Source organism: Cornus florida, unplaced genomic scaffold (assembly GCF_030987335.1).
Source record: "Cornus florida cultivar Cherokee Brave unplaced genomic scaffold, ASM3098733v1 CherokeeBrave_3.0.0_Hap2_Chr08, whole genome shotgun sequence".
In the NCBI taxonomy this organism is placed as follows: Eukaryota; Viridiplantae; Streptophyta; class Magnoliopsida; order Cornales; family Cornaceae; genus Cornus; species Cornus florida.
The window spans coordinates 37,834,792-37,851,263 of NW_026775578.1; the positions used below are offsets into that span (position 1 = coordinate 37,834,792).

Genomic DNA, 16,472 nt, shown 5'->3' on the forward strand with positions numbered 1-16,472 from the left:
TCGAAGTTGTGAGATCGATCTCACTTATTTTCAATCGATCCAACTTTTGTGATCGATCTCACTCCTTTTTATGATCGATCGAACTTCTCAAATCTCACGCACACACTTCATTCATCATATCTTATGTTCATGCTATCTTATATATGCCCAATGCCTGTGATATTCCACATTGGATACATTTCATACTTACATTGTTTAGCATGTTTCATATCTTGCCACTCGCATAGATTCATGTCATATTTGTTTTGTCTATTTTACTTGACATTCATGTTTCTATATTATGCTTAAAATTTCTTATTCTGGCACTAACTCATATTACAAATTTTTCTTTTTCTTTTTGCAAGCCATGGTTAAGAGGAAGACCGTTGCCAACCGGCAACACGGGCCCCACCGACACATTAGACCACGGACAGAGGAGCCAGCAGAGCCCTCTCATGCACAGGAGGAGCCAGCACAGGCTACCCCACCTCAGTCAACATCTCATGAGGCTGAGGGTGACCATATACCATCCACCTCTACGGCTCATCCTGCATTTACACCATCACCATCTCCATCACATACTGGAGCTGAGCATTTACTTATACCAGCTCAGCCAGCTCATCTAGAGCATGATAGGCTCGCGCCTAGATATACACATATGACAGTCGACCATGAGTCAGCGTTCGACACCGACTTTTCCTCCGGATCGGTGCTGACCCGATCAGCCTACCATGACAACATTCAGAGGGGCCTGGCCACTATTCTTGCCCTAGTCACAGAGCCAGTCTACTTGCGGCTGGTACGGTTGTTCTACCAGAACCTCCGACCATCCCCGCGTACCACAGCAGAGCTGGTCACTTCTGCAGATGGCCATCAGATCACCATCACAGTGGACTCGCTAGCCCGCTCTTGCCGCTGTCCACACAGATGCCCTCCAGAGCTACAGGAGTTATATCCGAGGCTATACAGGCCTTCTTACGCCGACATGGCGGTATTTCTCACAGGTCACCATGCCACTGGCGAGACCTTCGCCACCCGCACATTTTTTCCAGATGACCTATGGTTTTTTGATTCCGTTCTTTTTCGGAACATATACATGGCCGGACATAAGATTCAGCGAAGAGGAAACTATTTGACAGCCCTCTACGCATTCTACACAGGCTATTGGGTATCTGTTCCCGAGCTCATCTGGAGCGTGATGATGAAGCTAGTCGACGAGTACATCAGCAAGGAGAAGCCCGGATGGGCTAAGTCTCTCCCCTTCGGCCACCTTATGACCCAGATTCTTATAGACCAGCGCTACCCTATTCATCCTCGGGAGCACCCCAAGAGAGGTTCCTGTCACTTCCTGAAGAAAGACTGGGACAAAAGCTAACGAGCCATCATTACTCGCCTGCAGGACCACGCAGTAGTGGCTGCAGCGGAGCTAGAGGAGGAGGAGGCACAGGCAAAAGCACATGCAGCAACAGCAGATCCCGCAACGGACGACGCACCAATCAATCCAGCTGCCAAGCATATAGATATTGACTTAGAGCGCCCTACAGATGATACAGAGCAATATTCTCCAGCCGGGTCGCCCATTCACGAGCAAGAGCAGACTCAGGAGTTTTCTTCTGATTCATCTATACCTAAGGCTCCAGATCTGACCCCTGGCTTTGGAGTACACCTGCAGACTCTTGAGGATGTTGTTGTTGCCATACGAGCTGATCTCACAACCCACAGAGCTGATTTTGCTACCTTCAGCACGGATGTCGCGACTATGTTCCGAGATCTATTCAGAGATATCCGCGGAGCCCGACCTGCCCATCCTACCTCATCCTCCTGAGTTCCCAGTTCCTTCTATCTCATGATCCCTCTCTCCTATTGATACTTTATTTTTGTCATTGTACAGTACTATTATTTTTACAGCCGGTCTGTCGGCTTTGATATTTTTGTTGTACCTGCACTTTATCTATTTTATAAATCTATTTTTGCTATGGATGTCATATGATTATATTCTCATATCTGTATATTTGACTACATCAGGTGCATAACAGTAACTTCAGTGAGAAAGTGCTACCCAATTTTCAGGACCACCCTTATACCTCTCTCATTTCTTTATCTGTTTATCACATCTACACTTGTATGTCCACTGTGCACTGATTGTCCCATTTTGTTATCTGATAAGTTTATCCAAATGCCAATTTTCAGGACCACAGTTAATCCCAAGTTTGGGGGGGCCATGCCACCCACTTCGGATACTTCAGTCCCGATCATTCTTGCTTAGTTGCACTGGTATACTCTTTCCTTTGTTCTCTTTGCACATTGAGGACATTGTGCCATTTAAGTTTGGGGGGAATGGTACTTTACAGTGTTTGTTAGTTTTAAATTCAAAAATTTTGAGCATGACTTGTGTAATTGAGGGATATTTCTATGAATGGTCCATATCTAGCTATGATTTTGATCTTTTGAGGACTATATTGCTTAAAATTTAAAATTTGCTTGACTTGAGAATCCAATACTCCTTGTATGCCTTGTGGATGCCATTTATGAGTAAATTTTTCAAAAGATTGATATCTTGCTTGCACTTGTAGTCCACATCATCTTGATTTTGTGATTGTTTTGAGATTCACTCTAGTCTTCTACACTAGCACAGGCACACACTCGCATTCATTTGTGGGGTACATGCTTTGTTGATTATTAAATTGGTTATATCCCAGTTGGGCTAGTAGTGCATTGAAAGCTTTCATTCTTGATAAAGGCGGATAACAACCCCTTTTCATTAAGTAGCCAGGATTCTAGCCTCATCAAGTATTGAACTTCTCGCGCCGAAAGGTGAGGGCCCAAACTTTAGGTTAATAATTGAATTCAAAAACAAAAAAAAAAAAACAAAAAAGTTGCAAAAGTAATAAAAAAAGTGAAGACTTCTCCCAAAAGGTGAGAAGTGGGAAATGATTAGATGGAGGTTGTTTAAATTTGTAGCCTAGTTGATTTGAGCTTGTAAGTCCGTAGGGGTGTTTGAATGCCTAATGCCCTAAAGCCGTCTGGTTTGGGAGTCATTGACCTAACGCTCGACCTCATGAATCGTTAGAAACCTTAAGAGATCAACACATTGCACCATGTTTCCATCTTTGATCCTATAAAAAAATTAAAAATTAAAAAAAAAATCGAGTGAAAAGAATAAGCGCACCTAGAACAATAAAGCTTTAATAAAAGGTCCACTTTTTGTCTTGATGATCGGTACTAGATTTGTGTGCTAGTTTGAGGGTAAGGATGTGATTAATTCTTTAGTTGGCTTAGATAGCAACATATTTGATGCCGGTCCACTCAAAAGGATTCTAGAGTTGTTTTAATTTGCATGATCATTTTCTTGATGTGTGGAGGACTATATTTGCTTGCTTGATGTTAAGATTTTGGGATATTGCTTGGAAATGTTTGAAAATTTGCATACCTGAGGTAGTTTTCTTCCAATGCTTGTTTGCAATATTGGTGCCTCTTTTGAAATAATGAGCTTAATGTTTGTGGGTACCATTTCTGGAAACCCTCACGAGACTTCACTCATCCACTAGGGGTAACCTAGGGGTTTAAAAGGCTTGTTGCATATGCTAAGTGCAATCACGTTCCCTACGACAGTGGCGTTATCCATTTATTGTTTTCGAGTTCATACTTGTATAGTTGTTCATTTCATTCCTTTACTTTCTAGTTCATTGCTAGGGACTAGCAATATTTAAGTTTGGGGATGTGATGAGCGCAAATGAAGCTAAAGGTGGAAAGCAGCAAAGTTCGATCGATCCAACTTCAAAGTTCGATTGATCGAACAGTGATCGATCTCAGCACCTCAAGATAGATCCAAGCCTTGACCCAAAACCAAAAAGTCCAAAGTTCGATCGATCCAACACCACCCTTCAATCGATCCAACACTTTTGTCCTTATTCAAATGATTGATCATATCCATAGCTATACCACCCACTAACCACTTTTATCCTTTTCCCAAAAATATCTCCCAAAGTATCTCGGATTTATCTTTTCCCAAAAAAAGCTCAACCAGTTAGATTGATCCGGCCTAAGTTCGATGGATCTCAGCCAGTTCGATCGATCCAAATCCAAGGTTCGATCGATCGAACTTCCTCCAGTGCAAAAAAGTTAAATTTCCATCTCATTAAAAGTTGTCCTTTATCTAATCATTAGGGAATATTGTGTGCACGACCACAGCTCATTTTTGGGTGTCATTTGACCTACCTATATAAGGATAAGGATTGCTTTTTACAAAGTGAGCTAATATCATTTTCATATCACAACTTTAGAGCAAGCTTAAAGGAGGAGGAGGCTAGAGACACCATTGGAGTTCTTTATCAACAAGGAGCAGATTTCTTCCATGGAATTAGCCCTTGAGGGTTGGAGCAACATCACCATGAGTGGCTAGACATCCTCTTGGGGCTAGAGTTAGCCCCAAGCATGCTTTCTATATCTTAATCTTGTGTATTATTGAGGGATTAGTGTTGTAATTAATGTTTTGACACTTTGATATATATAGATCTTGTTTATTCAATTTTTATGTGGTTCAATGCTTCCAATTGATTATTTCATTCTATCCATATGTCTATGTATGCTAGAATAGATGTTCATGTGCTTGTCTCTAGATTTTGTGCTATTGATGCATGTCTATGTGTATTGATGCTATAGATTTAGAGATTGTCAAAACATAGTACTTAATGGAATACTCTTGTGATTTTCTTGATGGTTCATACTTATTCCTTGATGGATTATGCCTCTCCCCTAGTTTACTTTCATGCCAGTAGTGTAGATGTAGTGTAGTTGTACTATAGTGTTAAATGGGAGGACAATCCATGCTTGTTGTTTGATGATCTAAGCTTTTGAATACAAGTAGCATATGTCTCTAACCTTGTGTTGAATTTGGATTGTGAGCTTAATGAAAGGATTAATGACTTGCTTTGATCTATTGTGCCTTTCACATGTTGTTTAGACAATATATGCTTCATTGCTTAGATATATTGCGCCTTTCACATGATGTTTAGACAATACATGCTTAACTAGTCATCCTTGCTTGTTGAATCAACCAAACACACACACACCAATATTGCAACACACCATTTGCCCTCATTAGTCACTTGTCAATGGTATAGAAATGCATTGCTTGGTGGTGATCTCTAAACCTTAAGATCTCTCTCTCTCTTACTTACTCTTAATTGCATTCTTTTGTTATCACTTAGTTTAATTTAGTTGCTCTCTAATCAACCAACCAACCAATTGTTTGATCACTCGACTTACTAGCCCTAATAGCGATTCCACGACCTTGTTCGATCCTCACAATCCCTTGGGACGATCCTTACTCACTCTTGCTACGTTAGTGGTAGTGGTGGTAGTGGTTCTTATAAATTTAAACATGACCTAAAAGGCTTTTCTTGAACTGCACATTCACTACATCAATTTGGCGCGTATTAGGAACGGCTCTATCCCGTCGTCACTCGATATATTGAGTAGATCATACTTGTTGATATTGTTGTGATATTTGTTAAGCATGTCTCTACTTGATTCCTCTATTGATGTTTTGGTTATATCTCATGTTCCTAATTCTGTCACAAACATGCATGTTGAGTGGTCTAAGTTGAAAAAGGGATTTTGAAATTTTGTTGGAGACAGTGAAACTTGCGGAGCTTGATAGGGATATTTGCAAGTTAGAAGTTTTAGTCACCAATAAAAATTTAGAAGAACTTGGCCATAAAAAATTGAACCTTTTTCATAAGAATAATTTCTGGAAAAAGGAACTTGAACATATTAAAGGCTTTAATAAATATATCACTTGAACTTAAACTTGATAATTTGAGTAGTAATCTTGTTAAAATCAGTTAGTCTTTTTAGAAATTTGACATTGACACTTGCAAATTTGATAAGTTGAAAGGAGTAATTAAGGATACTAGTAGTAACAAAGAATTTTCAACTTCAAATGATTTGTATTTTCAAAAATCAAAAGATATTTTTGTGAAAGTTAAGGCCAAACCCTCTGTTATCATTAGTCTACCCAAAGTTATTTTAATATGTCATTTTTGTGGAGAAAAAGATCATATCAAATATAAATGTCAGAAAAGGAAAATTGAATTTGGGAAGAAAAAGAAAAATTTGGAGAGTTCAAAGTATTTGCTTAATGAGTTGAAAGAAATTGAATTGAAGTATCATGAATTGAAATAAAAATTGCATAAATTGTTTTGCTTTAATTCTATGCATGAAACTCATAAAGCTAAGAAGAAGAGAAGGAACAAAAAGAGAGTCTCTTGAGCCTTGTGACACTTTGCCTAAAACAATAGGAAAATCATTGCATAATGAATCTAAAGGTAAAAAAAGATAATGTTGATAGGATGTTTTTTGACTTTTTCTAATGTGAGTTAGGTTACAAATTGTCTAAGTTGGTTTTGTCTCAAAATTGCCAAAGGGGTTGATTGTGAGATATAAAATTATAACATTAGTATATTTCGAAGTGAAAACTTGATGATTGAGTTGTAATTGTGTTTATCTTGAGTCTTGATCTTTTGCAGTTGAAGTGCAAGTGCTTCTTACCATTGAATCCATTGAGAACATCATTTAGTACAGGTAAGTGTGTGAGGAACACTCGTGAGTATTTTTAAAGTTGGGTATGAGAGCTTTGGTTAGAAATAGCATTCAATGAAGTCCAACCGGTTTCACTTCATTTTAAAACAGTTGCACTTTATGAGCAAAAACAGCTCTCAGGGAAAATCCAACCGATTGCACTTGGAAGTCCAACCGGTTGCACTTCCAGAAGAAAAATAGGTCTTGGGACTTTTGAAACCAAATACTCTTTCAAGTGGAACTGGTTTCCAACCTGTTGCACTTTGAAGTTGAACCGGTTGCATTTTCTTTGATGTGTGAAAGATCATATTTTGGTAACTTTTCAGTTTCCTATTTTTATCCAAAGTTGTGTGGCATTCCTTGCACGATTTTAAAGGATCTTTTACATATTGTAAGGACTCTCTACTATAAATATAACATTTTTATAAAACCCTAGGGGGAGTTTTTGATTGCTTCAATTGGAAAATCAAAGTTTTCATCTTTTACTCATCATTAAAGCTTTTTAAGTGATTTTTCAGAGAAATCTGATTGTTTATTTTTTAGAGCACGCACTTAAACACGAGAGTAATTAAGGTGATGTTTTTCCATCAACACGGAATCTTCAAAGTTTACATCAGATTACAAGTTGATCAGAGCAGCAAATTTTCAACAAACCTTCACAAAATTATGATTTGAAGTAAAAGAAAATTTCGATCACACTTTGAAGGGATCAAGACATTCTTAGAGTGTTGGTTGATCTACAAACAACCTTTCTACATATATCAAGAGTAAGCCTGAAATCGAGTATCTTGAATGGGAGAGTTGCAAAGTCGTGGATTGTCAGCAATATGATGTGAGCTTGAGTCACAGTCAAGTGTATTTTGCTTCAACCATAGTGGATTGTTTCATTTCAGGCAGCGTGAAAATCCTCAAGTTTTTCCAATTGGTTTTCCTTGCTAAAAACCATGCGTCATCTCTCAAACTCTATTTTACTTGTTTTACTTTACAGTATTTATTTTTGTGGTTGTGAATGTTTAATTGATCATAATTGTGGTTAATTAATCAATAGCGAAAATTGAGCAAGTTGACCTATTCACCCCTTCTAGGTCACTTAGAGTGATAATCACAACTTAATCCACTAACAACTTCCGCACCATGCTACTCACAAATACACCCAAAACTCTTCCTCAATCTCTCACATGTAGTCATACCCATTAGCACTAAGGAAACAAAATACATGAATATCCTAAGAAATTATTGGTTGCAACGTATGTACCACGTCATCGATATAACAAACCACTTGACTTTAGTAGAATGTTTCTATTAGTTTGTTATACCAATGACATGGTACAACTGTTATAACCAATAATTTCTCGTTATAGTATCATTAATTATTATGGCTTTTCTACATAATTTTGATTAGGGGTGGCAGTTCGTGTTCTGTCGTGTCAAGATATAGGTATTATAACAAATGGGTCGACACGAACACGACCCATTTAATTTTCGTGTCGAGTAGGATAAACACAAACACGACCCAATTATTAAACGGGTAACACGACACGACCCATGTAACCTGTTTAATAATTGAGTCGTGTCATGTTGGGTTCAACCCGACACGACCCATGTAATAATTAGGTCGTGTCATGTTGGGTTCAACATGACACGACCCATTTATCATTTTTTTTTTTTTTTTAGCATTTCTGAATGTGATAAATTGATAATCATGCATGATACAAATCATACAACACAAATTTTGGAATGTATAATAGCATTTAATGAATAAACTCCCATAATTAACAAAATGTTTCATCAAAAGGCCATCTTTTTTTTTTTCTTTTCTTTTTCATAAATCATCCTCCAATCCTGAATCTAGCAGAGAACTCTCATACAGCCTACAGGAGAAGCATAATTAACAAGAATCATTAGAAATTTAAAATACTTCCAACATTATAACCAAAAAATAAAAAAATAAAAAACCTGCACTACCGTACAAATGTCGATGACGGAGGACGGCGGGACAGCGGGACAACGTCGGGACCAGATTGATGTCGATGACGATAGGATGATGTCGAGGACGGCAGGACAGCGACACCTCACGTCGACTGCAGACCGATATCGATGATGGAGGACGGCGGGACGAGGTCGACTGCAGATCGATGTCGATGACGGTAGGATGATGTCAAGGACGGCGGGACGATAGGATGACGTCAAGGACGGCGGGACGGTGGGATAGCGGAATGACGTCTACTGCAGAGGAAGGATTTGGAGGCGGTGTCAGTGTGTATCGAGGATTTGAAAGAGATGAATGGTTTGGAAAATGGAAATGAAAGACTGAAAGAGGGACTGAGGGAGGCGCTTTTTAGACCAACTCTTGCTACTTATAGTTAGGGTTTAATGAATATTAATAGTGTGTATATACAAATTTACCCTTTATTATTTCATAATTTATAATTTCACATTTTAGATGGGTTGTAAATGGGTTGGGTTGTATCCATGTTGACACGACCCGTTTAATTAAATGGGTTACACGAGTTGAACCCAAACCCAACCCAATTTTTTCGTGTTCTAATCTTGTCAACCCTTATCCGACCCAAACCCATTTATACTAAATCCAAACCCTCTTATCTTGTGTCGTGTTAGTGTCATGTTATCGTGCCGTGTCCAATTTTGCCACTCCTAGTTTTGATGATCACACTTTATAATTTAGAATTATTTTACATTTGTCAACTCTTCAAAAATAAAAATAATCACAACATTAAAATCGCATTTAATACTTTTGCTTTTCATTTCTATCTCAACCCAAACAATATGAACCTTCTCTAAGTTTAACAATTATCATTCTGCTAGAAACATTCATCTCCATTTACCTTCTTCTTTTTTATGATAATGGTGGTGACATCGTAATTTATTACGGGGCACATGTAGGGCAGAGCCAGGATTTTGTGGTTAGGGGGCAAAACTTTGAAGCAACCATAAGACTAATTCAAGCCAAAAAAAAAAAAAAAAAATTACAATTCACTATATTCATACAAATATATATATCTAGCCAAATTTTTGCCAATTTATATTCATTATATTTTTGCCAAGTTTTTTTTTATTTTATATTTTATATCAAACTTCCGTAACACAAATAAGATTTAAGCCAAAATTTACAGAAGTTTCAAGTAAACAATTAGACTTTAATTTATAAACAAATACAAATTTGATGTAATAATAATACAAATTAATAATCTAGCAAAAACTGAAATGTATAATGTGTAATACATATTCAACTATCCATCTTTCATTATTTTCAATTATCAAATTATAGTACAATTGTATAAAGAAAATAATTCAAAAGTGATGCCTTTAATTCACAGGTCTTTTACACCAATCTTTGTCAAATATAAGCAAAACTTCGTTTGAACCAGTCACCAGTCTCATATTTCGAGCTACATAAAAATAAGCATATATTATATGTATAAAAAAAATATAATTATGTAATGACGTCCATGTCATTTTCCTTCATTTCCTTTTTCTGAAATTTTACGAATAAACTTTTTTCATTGAATTTTCTTTTCTGAGTTCGGTTACTTATCACTTAGTGTCGTCTCAAGTGCTCGGAAATGGTTTCCGAGATTCTTTCTTTTAGATTGACAACTTCCTTTAAGGACCGAGTCATTTCCACATTTTCATTTTTTGGACACCTCCTGTTTGTCATTTTTTTTGCACAACCTCACTTTTCATGTTCAGAGTTGAGTTTTGACTTCACAAGTTTTCATTTCAGTTGATTTCCTCAAAACACATAGCTTTACTTTTAGATAAAAGCTCGCCGGTTGTTTTTTTTCTCCCGTAGGGGCGTGGATAAAAGGATTCTTCAAAAACATTGATATTTATTAGGATATTTTTCATAAATATCTTTTGGAGATATTTTGATTAGTGGTTTTTAAGAAAATATCTTTTGGAAGATATTTTCATTCTGGACAGTTTTGCAGTTATACCTTTTTGTAGGGAGCCATTGTGCAATTAACAAAAGTTATTGCAAAATGCCTCGTTTTGATCTTGGATCCTCGTATGGGATTCATTTTCACTTTTCATTGAGTCGTGTGCTCTTAGAATTTCCTCACGGTCGTTTTCCCCAGTTTTAAGGTTTTCGGCGCCGGTTGCCGCCGAACTTGTTCGGGGCATATCTTTCTGCACAGAACTCGGTTTTCGACGTCGTTTCTTCCGTTATTCATTTTTTTTCATTTCGGTTGCAAATTTCATTTTTCCGAACCTGGTGGGTCCCTTTCAAGACACTTTCAAGGTTTTACTATAAATAGGGGGTTATAAAATTAAAAATATTTCATCATCTTCTTCTCACACTACTGCAGATCAGCCATGGCAGCCCAAAGGGGCTGCCACCCTCTTCTATCAAATTAACCTTTTTTCCCTTTGTAAAATGTTGTAGTACCTTAGTGTTTATCGTAGGCCTTGGCGAGGCGCTCCTTTCCCCCTTATTAGAAGCTGATCTGACCATTTTTGAGTTCGGGTTTGGATTTTTATCGTGCCTCAAGGGTTAAAGTTACTTCCCTCGTAGTCCCCGACATAACGTAGAAATATTGTCAAATTCGGAGCATTTTCCTTCCGGTGGAGATTTGAGATTTCATCTCAAAGTGAGGTAGGGGATGTCTTAGGTTTACATAATTGTTGTATTGATTGTTGTATGAGTTTATACAACTTGTATGTATGCCTAGGTATTTTATCTAGAATTTAATTTAATTATTTTCTTTGTATAAGATTTAATTCTCATGGTTGTATATAACTTGGAATTAAATTGTGGCATGCTATTAAATTAAGCCTTGATATGTTCATTAACATATATTAAATTGGGATGATTTGAATAAGTATTGCAATTTTATTTAATCTTTCACTTGTATGAAAATTTAATTTACATGGTTGTAACTAGTATGGAATCAACTTGTAATGTGATATTAAATTAGGTCTTGATATGTTCTTTAATATAGGTGAATTTGAGAATATTTGGAGTTGTTTTAAAATCTAAAGAAAATTAATTAATTACGTTAATTAATTTTATTTTAAGTATTCTACTCACTTAATTAAATTTTTTACTTGATATTATTGATGAGCTTGATATGTTCTATCATATGCATTAATTTGAGAATAATTGAATAGGTTTTGAGACTCTTATTTAATTATTGTTTGTATAGAATTTAATTCACATGGTTGTACCTAGTTTGGAATAAACTTAAAATGTGATATTAAATTAGGCCTTAATATGTTCATTAACATATATGAAAATGAGAATATTTGAATGAGTGTAGAAAACTTTATTTAATTATTTTCTTGTATGAAGTTTAATTTACCTAGTTGTGAGTTAGGTAGAAATATCTTGTAAAGTGTTATTAAACTAGGTCTTGCCATGACCTTTGACTTGTATTAGTTTTAGAATATTTGGAGTTACTATATAATCATGAGAATTTAGTTATTTAATTTAATTAAATTTCATTATATGCTTCCATTGAAGTAGTTAGGTATTGAAGTTGTTTTCATGTTAACTTGCAAATTTGGAACTTGTTGTATGATTACATTATAGTATTTCATGAGTAAAAGTTATATTTTAACTTGCTTTTATACACATTATATATTTGATATGTCATACGTCATTGTAGCTAGAAGACATAGGATGAATATTGTGTGTTTTACATGAGTTGTTTGTACATGGTAGTTGACTAATATATTGTGTATATGTATTATACCTTGATGCACAACTTGTTGATTTTAGGAAAGTGTGTATGAACATTGAAATATATTACGGCTAGGGCATGGCTCTAGTACGGGTGATGAGAGCTCCCCCTATAACATTTAGTATGCACTGGGGGGTACCCTGAGGGCTAGTAACCCTAAAGCACCAACATCTCAGTTTTATTTCAGATTTAGTGCGCACTAGGTAGTACCTGGCGGGCTAGTTGTTGGGAAACGTGCAAGTTTTAAAAACTTTTTGAGGGATTTTGATTCATAGATCTTGATTCATCACATAGAGACAAGTTTTATGTAAAAATAAAATATGATGTATCATTCAAGTAACAGATTGAATACTTACATCAAAGGTCTGTGTAAACATTTAAATCTTTCATCTAAAGTGAATGTTCTCACTTATTGTAGATCCCTTAGCAAGATGTCTTCTCCTCGGATCTCCATCTTCTTGGTAATTGTTTTGCCTTTAGAAATTACTCATAAGCCTCCATGAATGACCTTGGAAAACTAGGCTTGTGGGAGCCTCCGTTAGATAAGAACATAAACCCTAATTTTCTAGAGAGAGAAAATATATTTCTTTTTCCTTCTACTAAAAATCACACCTAAAATATACATAGACCATGTATATATATAGGCAATATAAAGATAAAGAAAAGGAAACAATAACTCATTCTCAATCTCTAATTCACATGTCTCAAATCTAATAGGATTCCAATATCAAGTTGGGCTATGAGTGAGAATCCTTTGGGCTTATTATTTTATTGGCTATAATGAATTAATAATTGGCTCGGTCCATGGACCCAATTAAATTAATTCATAAATTAATTTCTACTCCACTAAAAGAAATTAATTGAACTCCAATTAAATAATAAATAACCTCTAAGTCAATGTTACACTTTGACCCCTCTGTGCATAATTAGTTATCGGATAAATAAAGCCATCAATCCGACTACTTAATTAATATATTTATTTTGGTACTTTTGAATATTTCTGGCTCGATCACAATAAAACATTTGTTTGACAAAAATAATAATTTAGATAAATAAATATATAATAAATCATTTTGTCGAAAAACACACGAAGGCCTTCGAATTTATTTTGTGATCAACCATAATCAATACAAAATAAATACAAGTAGCAATGATGCAAATATCAAAAATATAACTCTTTAACTATTAATTACATAACTACCCAAAGTGTCGGTCTAAGGATCCCGAAGAATCCGCCGAACAGATCAAAGTAATTATTAATTAATAAAAGAGTTTATACTTTTCTCATGCTTAAGAGTCTAATGCCATGATGGTGATAGGGAGCAATTACATACGACGGCTCTCGCAATATATCTCAACCTAACGTGGATCCAGTTCAAGTCTTAATTAATTATGAGTCCATCCATAATTACCGATATGAATAATTTATGATTACTATGTATATACATGTATTGATTGCCATCACATACATATATAAATATCTCTTGTAATTAAATGGACACTATCAATTCCATAGTGAATTGAAACATAATACATTGAATTCACCAATTGTATAAAGCATAAATATTTCAGGATCGTCAGGAACATATGTCACTATAATCCAGATGGGAATTTGCTATGCCAGGGTATATAAATCCCAACAGCTCCCACTTACCCTCATAGCCAATTCATATTGCATCTAACTCCAATGTTATCCAGATGACGATCAAAATTATTGATCAATGACACCTTTGTTAATGGATCAACAAAGTTGTGTTCCAATGTAATGTTCTAGCCATGAGTACATTTTCTTGCCGGACAATATCATGTAAAACATGATACTTCCTCTCAGTGTATCTTGTTCCTCTATAGAACCTTGGGTCATTGGTTTTGACTACTTCTGCACTATTGTCACAATATAGCTCGATAGGCAAGGTAATATACTCCACAACCTCTAAATCAGTGAGATCAAACCAAAAGGCTTCCTTTGCTACCTTTAAGGCTGAAATGTACTCCACCTGCAGGTTTGAGTCAGCAGTTGAAATCTGCTTAACAATCTACTAACTGATTTCCCTTCCATTGAGTGAACATACACTGAGTAATGAACCTCATAGTATCTACAACTGATTTAAAATCATAACTAGCATACTTGACTAGAACCACATCATCATATCCATAAATGAGTATGAGATTATTGGTTCTCTTTAAAGTACTTTATGATATTTTTCACAACAGACCAGTTATCAAGTCTAGGATTGGACTGATATTTTTTTACTATCCCTACAATGTAGCGGATGTCTTGTTTGGTATAGACCATGGAATATATATATGAGACTCCCATATGTCAAAGCATATAGTTCCAGTCTCATTTGCTCAATCTCCTCTGCTAGTCTTGGAAAACTACTTATTAGAGAGACCACTCCATATCAATAAAGTAAGAACTCATTCTTTGAGTTATGCATACCAAACCTGGTCAAAAACTTTATAAAATGTAAGATTATTAAGATAAGCCTATTTTCCTTTTAACCTGATCTTGCAAAAGCTAGATCCTAGGAATATAGCTTACATCTTTAAAATCCTTCATTTCAAAATAATTGAACAACTACCTCTTTACTGATGACAAAACTTTTCATATCATTCTAAATGAGTAGGATGTCATCAATATATATAGAATTAGAAAAATAATGACATTCCCTTGTACACTCATGATTTATTCACTAAGAAATCTTCTGGTATCTTTTTGTAGATTAACTTGCATTCCATAGGTATCACCCTACTAGAAAGTTCTACAAGATCCCAGATTTTATTAGAATACATAGATTCCAGCTCTGATTTCATAGCAACTCGCCAAAACGATCTGTATCCATATCGGTTCACGCTTCTGTGTAGCTTACTGGGTCCAACTCATGTTTAACAGGGATGTCCATAACGGTCTTACCAAAAAACATGATTCTGTCGGATTAGATGATAATCCTCCCACTACAATAATGTACCGATGCAGGAATCTGTATATTAGATGATGCTGACGCATCAATCGGGAATTCATATATTATTCTCAATCTTTATAATAAGTGTGTTCATATGTGGTACATCTGGTACTCATACCATATTCTCTAACATTATGCTACTAGGTATGTGATTCATAATATGATTCTCCTATAGATAAACAGTGAGTGTAAACAATCAACTTTTATCATTGAGATCATAAAATAATCCATTCTAGTGCCTTTAAAGTAGCTATCAAATCTATCATGCGTATGATCTGCTTCCAACTCATTTATCCATATCAAGCACACATGTACAAGACTACCCCATATGTGCATGTGATTCAAACTAAGATTTAGTCAAAAACACAGCTCAAACGGTATCCTTGAGACAGACTAAGATGGAATCCAGTTCTTAATGCGCATCGATATCATTAATGCTAAACTTTAAAATGAAAGAGATAATTCATCATATATCTAACCATGTTAAGCGAAATTCTGTTATTTCTATTTGACACCTAAATCAATTTAGCGTCAATTGCGAAAAACTGGTACACAACACCCTCATTGACCATATAGTCTTTGCACTATCCCAAGAAATACTCATATCCACGATTAGATCAAAGTGTCTTGATAAGTTTACCTAATCTATGCTGCACATCAATCTTAACAATCTCACAATTTACCAAAAGTTTAAGACTTGTGTCGCATCAGGTAAATTTATCCAAAACGTGAGTAAACTTGCTTGGATGTTCATAAGATCATACGTGTTTGTGTGTACCGACTCCAATTGTTCTTTATGTCTATTTCATTTAGCTTATTAAAGCCATTAGGGTTATCTATCTTTCAAAACAGGATTCACAAGTTGGTTTAGGCTCCTCTGTCTCACTAGGTTATAAACCTTCTTTGACCAATTTATGAATCTTATTTTAACTGATTATAACTCAAAAATAGATACTAAAAATACAATGAGTCATGAATAACAAATTTTCTCTTAACATTCAATCTAAAATATGCAACATTAGTTTTTACATCCTGCAAATATTAAGAGCTTGTGATTATAGTATATTAACCATCTTTCAATGCACCAGAAGCAATCGCACATCTATTCAATTTTATAAAACCAGTTTTACAAAATAAAAATACAGTTTTTATAAACAAAAAGTGAAACAAGAATTAGATTACGTCTAACATCTGTGCATAAAGATAGTTCTCTAATACTAATATCCTCATACTCTCTAAT

At 35.4% G+C, this 16,472-nt stretch overlaps 1 pseudogene; it reads left to right on the forward strand.

The window, feature by feature from the left end:
- Nucleotides 1-637: 637 nt before the first annotated feature.
- LOC132270072 (uncharacterized) overlaps nt 638-16,472 on the forward strand; it is a 31,918-nt pseudogene continuing 16,083 nt past the window's right edge.